The sequence below is a fragment of the Metopolophium dirhodum genome, chromosome 1 (assembly GCF_019925205.1).
Source record: "Metopolophium dirhodum isolate CAU chromosome 1, ASM1992520v1, whole genome shotgun sequence".
NCBI classification, from domain to species: domain Eukaryota; kingdom Metazoa; phylum Arthropoda; class Insecta; order Hemiptera; family Aphididae; genus Metopolophium; species Metopolophium dirhodum.
This window is the reverse complement of record NC_083560.1, coordinates 41,601,288-41,610,409: the sequence shown is the minus strand read 5'-3', so window position 1 is coordinate 41,610,409 and position 9,122 is coordinate 41,601,288. Positions and strand designations below refer to the sequence as shown.

The 9,122-nt window shown below is 28.9% G+C and overlaps 1 long non-coding RNA gene across 1 annotated transcript; it reads left to right on the top strand.

Moving 5' to 3' along the window:
* Positions 1-712, top strand: LOC132937441 (uncharacterized). Its single transcript, XR_009663674.1, has 3 exons — positions 1-129; positions 183-392; positions 474-712. It is a non-coding gene; the product is annotated as an uncharacterized LOC132937441 (long non-coding RNA).
* The last annotated feature ends 8,410 nt before the right edge of the window (positions 713-9,122 follow it).

Below are 9,122 nucleotides of genomic sequence, written 5' to 3'. Positions count from 1 at the left end.
GTCAGTTCAGCATTTCGCTATTCCAAATACGATTCAGTGTAGAGGTTTTTGATGTCACTGTTCAAAAATAACTAGTATGACTACTAAAGTGATTTGCGTGTGGGCATACTTAATCATCGTTTATAAGAGGTAAATAAACATAAAATTTTTTCTTTAAATTTGTAAAACATTAAATTTTTTAGATAGGAGGTTTATTAAAACATTTGATGTCTGTGGAACGTTATGATTCCACACATAAACTACCTAGTTGAAGAACAGTCTGTATATTATCATGAAAGTGTTTATATAGAATTTTGGATGTTGTTATGTATGCTATCAGTGATGGATCAATATTTCCTGTAGACTAATGAAAGAGCATAGTATTTTATTGCTAATATATTTCTCGATACATGGTGAATTTAATAATAATAATTGTTTTTAATTATTTATCTCTGTAAAAAAAAATATTAATTTTGAATACAATTTTTTAATAGGAGTAGTTGAATCACATTGTTTAATGTATTTGATTGACGGAGAAACAAAGAAATCTGAAGAATTTGTTTATACTATTGAAGTGTACAACCCAACATCAACACCTGATCCATGGAAATATTGTCAACAAGTTACATTGACGTCTGTGTGTTTAGTTGAATAGTTGTTAATAGGCCACCACATTTTATATCTCATTAGCATTAATTATAGTCTTATTATTGGTTGTAACACAGATGATTAACTTAAGATAAAACATATATTTATTTTATCAATTTTAGTTTTTTTCTGAATGTTCAATAAAAAGTGTTTTATATAATTTAAATCAACTATTGCATTCAAGTTAAAGAAATACAGCTTATATTCAGTAGGTATACTCATAACAGTAAATAATAGTTTTTTCTCAACAATTCTTTGCTTTATACTTAAATACGTATTCTTAAGTAGTAGTGTACAATAAAATTGAAAAGAGTCAGTAAGCTGTATATCAAGAAAAAAAACTATGTTCTAAGTCATTGCACACATAAGCAACTTCATTTAAAATCATAGGCATTAAGTTTATTATATCGCTTCGAATAGTAGCAAGATCGTCATTGCTTACATAGTAGTTACATTTATTTGGAATACAGTCTACAGATTAAACATTATAAGTAATAGTTGCGCCTTGCATCAGTTCATATAGGTACCTAAGCATTTTATAGACCTAATCTAATTTTGAAAATAAATTTAAAATTTTATATTCTGAGCTGAGTAATGAAGATATTGTTATTACAATGATGTTTTTTTTTTGTATCTGTTATCACCTTTTGGGACAGAAAAAATGCTTCTATTTTTTCAAAAGCGTCTTTTTTGGCAAAAAAGTGAATTTAGTTTGTACTTTGGGGGTCAAAGGTCAAAAGTTCCCTATTGTTTACAAAAGCGCCAGTAAAAACAAACAAAAATTAAGGAAAAGCTGCAAACTCAATTTTTAAAAAAATTGATTTTATTTATAATGTAACTAAAAAAATAACTGAATGTAGATGTTATTTTCATTGAATGTTTATATTATTAGCAATTTCTATGCACCATAACATTCTCGAAATATTGTGACACTTTTTGAGCTATTCATTAGAATATTTTTGAGTTTTATTAGTTTTTTTTAACTATTGTAGTTACAAAGTTTTTCGGTATGTCGAAAAACTTGAATTTGTAAACGTTTAACAACGTTCCTCATAAGCTAATGTTAGTGGAAACTAAAAAAAAAAAATTGTACGTTATTTCACAATAATTTTTTTATTAGCGCAAAAATTTTACAAATTTTTTAAAAATCACGAATATTGACAAATTGTTTTGAGTAGGAAATTCATGAACATTTTTCTATTTATATATAAGCTTTGAAAATGTAATACAATTTCCTATTTTTTTGTAATTCAAAACTCATAAGTAATAACTCTTGGCAATTTCAACAAAATATGTTTTTTTTATCATTTTTTATACATAATAAATTTTTCAAAATATTCAGTCGTTTTGAGTTATTTATAGACATTTTAAACTAATAATTTTTAGTTTTTTATTCTGTAAATGTCAAAAAAAATATATTATTCGTTGGTAAAATGATTGAAAATTCAACACAAGGTTCCTCATAAGTAGTTATAATAGTATTTGAGAAATATTCAAGATCAATATATGTACGATTTTTTGTCCACGGTAAGGCATATGCGCAATTTGTGGTGGGGGGTTGGGTTGTACTTAGCATCCCAAATTTTTTCATGTTAATTTACATTTTCAATGGTCATTATGTATAAAAAAAAACAGTTTTTATTATGTTATTTTTTATTTATATTTATAAATAATATTATTATTTAAAAAACTAATCAAGTGATATTCTGATGAAACGTTTGTGCATGTAGAGTATAGACGTGTAATACGTAAGACGCGGAATAAAAACATAAAATCATAGTGAACATTTTAAATTTAGATTATTTGTAAATACCGTAGCGGTGTCGATAACACCCGTTCGTACAGTAATTCGGCGGAAACGCATCGCTGGACATATTTGCAGTGTGACAAAATATATTATTCAGAATACTCTATGTTTCTATGGACAAACCCCAATCCACTATTGCCGCTGTTATAATTTTATCATTGATAGTTAATAATTCTATTTATACTAGTGACCAATGTTTTCGAATTGTTATTTGCTTGTATTTATCGTCTACATAATATGATAATATGACAAAAAAAAATAGAAGGGCTTCAGCACCCCCAGCATTTCATTGAAATTGCGCCCCTGCGGTAAGGCATTACGCTCTACTGAGGTGTGTGTGATGTTTGGTCGAGAAGGCCAGTGGTGACTGTATGCCACTACCAGAGGGCGCTGCCGTCTCCACGACTATAGACAGTATATCGGTGGCTGGCTCTAACCAGCTATTACCAGGATCGATGTGCGATGTATATATACAACCGAACTCGTATCGAATACCGTGAGGCGCTCGTAGTAGGCGGCGTCAGACCAGCCGTACGGCAGACCTCTGGCTACAAGCCAGATTAGTGTTCTTCATCCTTTGCTACATGCTTTGGATATATCGTATATCTATAATCATAATAATTGCTCCACTGTGCACTACGTGGTCGGTCACCGGCCGCGCACCGGAGCAGTCTTAACGTCCGCCTAACCACAAATCCGCCTCACCAAAATTTTTTTTGATTTTCAACACATTTTTTTTTTATTTTTTTTTTTGTCATTGTTTATGACCTATGAGTATATAGATACGAGTTGTTTCCTGGATAGGTTTATGTGTGCTCTTTGAAGTTTGGAATATAGTGCTGGATATTATTGTTGTGGTTGAGGTAGTGTAGGGTGTTGTTATGGTTTTATTTGTGTTGGTTGTTGTGATTGGAATTATATTGTATTTTATGTAGTTGTGCTTTGTGTTTTTGTAGTTGAATTTGTTGTTCAGTTTGATGAATTTTGTGCCACTGCAGAGAACACCCCTTTTCTACTGTTAAAAATTGCATGCCTATGTATCTTTAGTATTTATAAATTGCTATAAAAACAACTTATATGAGAAACTTTGTAATACATTTTAAAGCTTTTTGAACAAACAAAAAATGTTTTATAGACAAAAAATGGTTAATTAAAAAAAAATGAAAATTTAAAATGTCTATAAGTATCTACTGTCTATGTTGCTAAAAATGTGACAAAATATTTAGAACACTGTAGATAGGTACCGTTTATGGACAGAAAATGCTAATATAAGCATTTGGTGAAAATGTAAAGTATCTATCTACGGTTATTTGTTATTGAATTACAGCAAAATATCAAAAAATTATTTAAAAAGATTGCAAATGGACAATTAATTCAACCAAAATGTATAAACCTTCTGTCAATCATATACCAATGGACTTGATTACGCGAAAATACTTCTGAAATCTGATTTGAATTATATTCATAATTTGATAAGTCTATTTAAGATCGTTCAGTCCACTTTGTTAAAAATGTGTTTCTAAACTGCTATCAATTTTGTTTGAATATTTAAAGTTTACAAAATTTGAAATGTTGATTACCTATTTGGATATTACATTAAATAGGTATCTTAAAATGTGTCCTGATCGATCTCAAGTAGACAAATTAACGAATTAAAATCAGTTGTCAAGAGTCTTATCACGGTATCAGGTCCATCGATAGGATTGACAAAAAGGGCAATAATAAGTTATGCAGACATTATGTCATACAAATGAGCGTAAATTGTTTACAATTCACGCGCGTAATGCTATGAGGAATTTTGTATTACATTTTAGATTCTGAGCAAAGCGATGAATGTATTGATTTTACGATGATGTTTTTTATTTTTGTATTTTGTATTTTTTTTGTGTCCGTCGTCACCTTTTAGGACAGTAAAAATACTTAGGTTTTCTACAACCGTATCTTTTCTAATAGGAAAGTGAATCTAGTTGGTACTTTTGGGAGCCAAAAGTAAAAAATTCTTAATAGTTTTCAAAAGCGCAGGGAAAAACAAGATTTTTACACAAATTAAGTTTTTGAAAAAAATCGATAAGCTTTCATCAAAATGAAATTTTCGCACATCGTCCACCAAGGTGGTTGAGGTGCACTTACTGCCACGAGTTACATACTTGCACCCAAAAAGAGTTGAAAAATCACAATTTTTTTAAAAGAGTTGTCATTTTTACGGGCTATAATGTGCGCAGGATCAACTAGTTTTATAATATTTTATAACATTTTTTAAATGTTAAATATAAAAAGACATTTCTATGAATTTCTCATTAAAAATAATATGCAAATTTCCGTTACTACCTAAAAAAAAACAATAACAACTTTGTCAAAAACTGGTAGGAAATTCCCGTTTTTCATTTTTTTTTTTTTTACGCGATTGTTATTAAGAAAAGTACTGGGAATTTTCAAATTTTACCTCTCGAAGGTACCATCTTGCTCCACTCAGAATCTAAAATATTGGTTATTAACTTTGACTTACAAATATTTATCTTACATTCATGATTCATACATTATTCATATAGGTAATCTTATTATTATATGATATCAAGATATTATACAAGATAATTAATGAATATAATAAATTAACTAATAAAGTAGGTACCTCAAATTCGTGTTTAAGAGGTGGTTCAGGGGGTAATAGCCCTTACTGGCTTATGTTAGAGAGTGACTATATTTTTACAACGACTATAAAAAAGTAAAACGATGTTTTAGAGTACGCAATGGAAAATTATAAATGAATAATAAATATATAAATAAATTGTGTAATATTGGTTCCTAATCTACAACTGCGGAATATTTTTAAGTGAAAAATAGTTTTTTGATATCTATTCGTCTAAATGCTAAATTGGATAGGTACCACAAATCCCTATACCCCTATAATTAGCGTGTGGCTTGTATCATCTATAGCCATATGCTAGAAATACTATCTTTATTATTTTATTACGTAGGTATCTAAATATTTTATTTTTGTTACATATAGATTTATTATTAGATCAATCTATATTATATTATAATATAAAAAAGAAGCCAATTTTTTATTTTGTTGTATGCAATATTTAGTATAAATAACAGTTTTGACTTACCCATCCATCTAGGTCTCGGGGAACGTTTTAAATGCTTTCATATATAATACGATTAATACGACAGTGTTTTGTTGAAAGGGCGAATTCCTCAAAAAATCGAAATTACTTTTTAGTATCAACATTTTTAGATGTGTAAAAATTCCAGGTTTCTCTTAATTTTTATGTTGTTTTTCCCGTACATTTTTAAAACCATTGGGAATTTAAGCCTCCTGAATGTAGTATGCACCAACTACATTCACTTTCCCATCGAACAAGATACTATTGAAGAAAATCGAAGCAGTTTTACTGCCCCAAACTGTGGTGACAGACACAAAAATAAATATTAAATAAAAAATTTAAAAATAAAATAATAAAAACACATATCGTTATAAAATCAATATACACTCATCGCTCTGCCAGAATCTAAAAATGAAATGTAGTTCGTTCGTAATCGCACCGCTTAAAAACAGCTGGATCGATTTGGTTCATTCATTTAAAAAAAATGTTTGTAATAGTCCAAATAGTGTTTTTATGGAAAGAAAATTTTAAAAAAAATTTACTCAAAATTGGAAGTTTTGGGAAAAATTTTTAACCGACTGGCTGGTCATCGAAGAGCCTAAACTATGATAGCTGGTGACTTGAAATGTTCATGGTACCTACGTACTCTCACGTAAAAGTGCACTAAGAAAGAATTTTTTGAAATTAACATTTTAAAAAGCCGTGAGGAGAACGTAAGGGTTTTATAGTTTATTTTTCTTTTTTAAGTATTAAAATATAAATATGTGATATTTGTTATACAAATTATTTCTAACCATTTGATAACTAACATTACATTTGACCTCAAAGTAACATTTCTTTTTTCTCAATTAAAATAAACACAATGTTGTATACTTGAAATAAATAGGTATATTTAAAATAAATTCCCAATAAGAATTTGTGATTTAGATATTATCAATATTATGGCAATTATTGTTAATTGTTATTTAATTGTAAAATTTAAATTACTAAATAATAAGAAAAATGTAATTTTTGAAATAATTTTAAATTAAGGTACCTACAGGACTGAATTCCAAAATACGGTACCAAAGAAGTGTTAATTTGTCGCGAATTGGATATTCGGATTTAGCACTTGGTATATTTTATTACTTACGTGGGTCTAACTTCAATCTACCCTATTAATTTTTCTGATCCATCTAAAAACAATCTTTAAGATTTTTGTCAACATCATAGATTATTTTTTGAGTAGGTTAGGATTTTAAAGGCATTACCATATTACTTATAAAATGATTAAGTAATGGCAAAATAAGTTTCAAATTTATTTCAAGATTCAGAAAACTGAAATTAAAAAATAAATTTTTCATATTTACGCAATATTAAGTGCTATAAAATCCCAACCACTATCATCACTATAATCGTCAAAAACAGTAAGAGGTAATGCGTAATAATAATTTGTATATAGTAGATAGTTCGAATATTAATATATAAACTAAGCCTTTGTTTTTAACCTTACCTATAAACATTTTAATAAAAATCGTACATTGTACCTATTATTGATTATAAAATTTAAATTAATCCTTGTAATCATTTCTTAATTATTTTCTTACTTCTAGGTTTATTAAACGTATATAATTTATGAACGATCAACGATAATTTACCTTTTTTTTTGTCCATTTCCCAAACGGGGCAAGCAAATGACCAATGTACTAAACCAATATTATAATATTGATACGTCCGAAATGAATAAAATAAATTAATCAAAACTCAATTCGCAACCACCAAAACAGACTATGTGTCGTATGATGATATAATGTCTTTTGTTTACACATCCCGCCGATTAGAATCGCGCCCGACCGCAACATGTTGCTGTCGGTCAGCGGCAGGAATCAACCAGTCCAGTAAGAAATAATGTGATTTGATTTTCCGGTCTACCAGGGTACGCACAGTGTGGCAAAAATATAATGTGTTATTACTTATTATGCAATATTGTATTGCCTATGTAAAACTCATATTATTTTTCCAATAGGTACTTACTTTCTCGAAGTAATTGACTTGATGACATTGGTGAGGGGGGGTGGGGTTAATTTCACATACATAATAATGAATAGTAAAATTATTTTTGTTGGTATAAATTAATTAATTTAGCAATAAGACTTGCTCACAGTGGTGGTTTTGACATTACTATTGTAATTTTAGCAGCACGGCAGCGTAAGACGAAGACTAAGTAATTATTACACTATACCTAAACTTAACACAAATAGTTACAAATCACATAATGCGATTTTTTTTTTTTAGTGTGTATCTTATCGGTAATTAGCGATTGATTACTAACGAGGGACGTACAAATAAAACATAACGAATGTCAAATAATATAATATTAATAATTATTGATGTTTAAATAAAAACTAAAATTTGTACCGGTAAATAATAAGATATATTATTACAAACTTGTTGAACTATTGTGGGCCACATCGAAAAGATTTGCCGCCGCATGTGGCCTGCGGGCCGCGTGTTTGTGACCGCTGGTATAGACTATAAACTTTCAAAAGTTAATACATCTATAACCAACGTGTTTTATTTATTTAATATTAAGGTGAGCGGACCCGTACGGCTCATGAAAGCACTGCGACAGCACCACGGAAAAATTCATACTTTATAACAAGTCACTTTAAAATAAAGACCGCGAACTGCCCCCTAAGTAATCTAATCGATACCTATGTTAACTGTTTATTATATAGTGTTTCGTATGTTAAGTGATATATTGAATTTTGTTGTGCACTATGTCGCAAAATATTATAAGGCATTATCATTATTATTTACTATAATTTATTTTATTTTTATTGATATTAATCACACGATTATTAGTTTACATTTATTTGAATGTATAATTGTATAATGATGGGTTAAATAATTAGGGGCACTGTCAAAGTATAAGATCAGTAGTAAATGCATTCATTTAGAAGTTTGGAAACAAAACATAGTATATATTATATTATTATGCTGCAACAACAAAATAATTATAAATATCTAAACTTGAATCCAAATTAAAAAACGTTCATGCTAATATATTTAATAAATAAAAAATAGTAGGACATATGCATAAGGCTAGACCCCTGAATTTGTTTCCTGATGAAGTAAGTAAAAAAAGAGGTTGCAAATTGTTTCAAGTTAGTTGCTAAAAGGTTGCTAAATATTGGCACAAGTCCGAAGTCGGTAGGAAAAAGTCGGGGGGCTGCGTGAAGTTGGCCCCCGAGTTTTACTATGCTGATTTTGGTCACAAAGTATTAGGTTGCAAATTTTTTAACGTTGGTTGCTAAAAGTTGCTAAAAGTTGCTAAAAGGTCGCTAAATATTGACACAAGTCCGAAGTCGGTAGCATAGGCGGAAATCCATTGAAAAAGTTGGGGGGGGCTACGATTTTTCTCATAAATTTTACTGAACAACTGAACAGAAATATAAAATTACTGTCCAATTGTTTTTTTTATACTTGAAATTTAATAATATTTTATAACATATATAATAATATAGTATAGGTACTGTTTAAGGAAAAAAAATACTATAAAATAACAGTCTTGTTGAATATATCTTATTACAATAAATGCT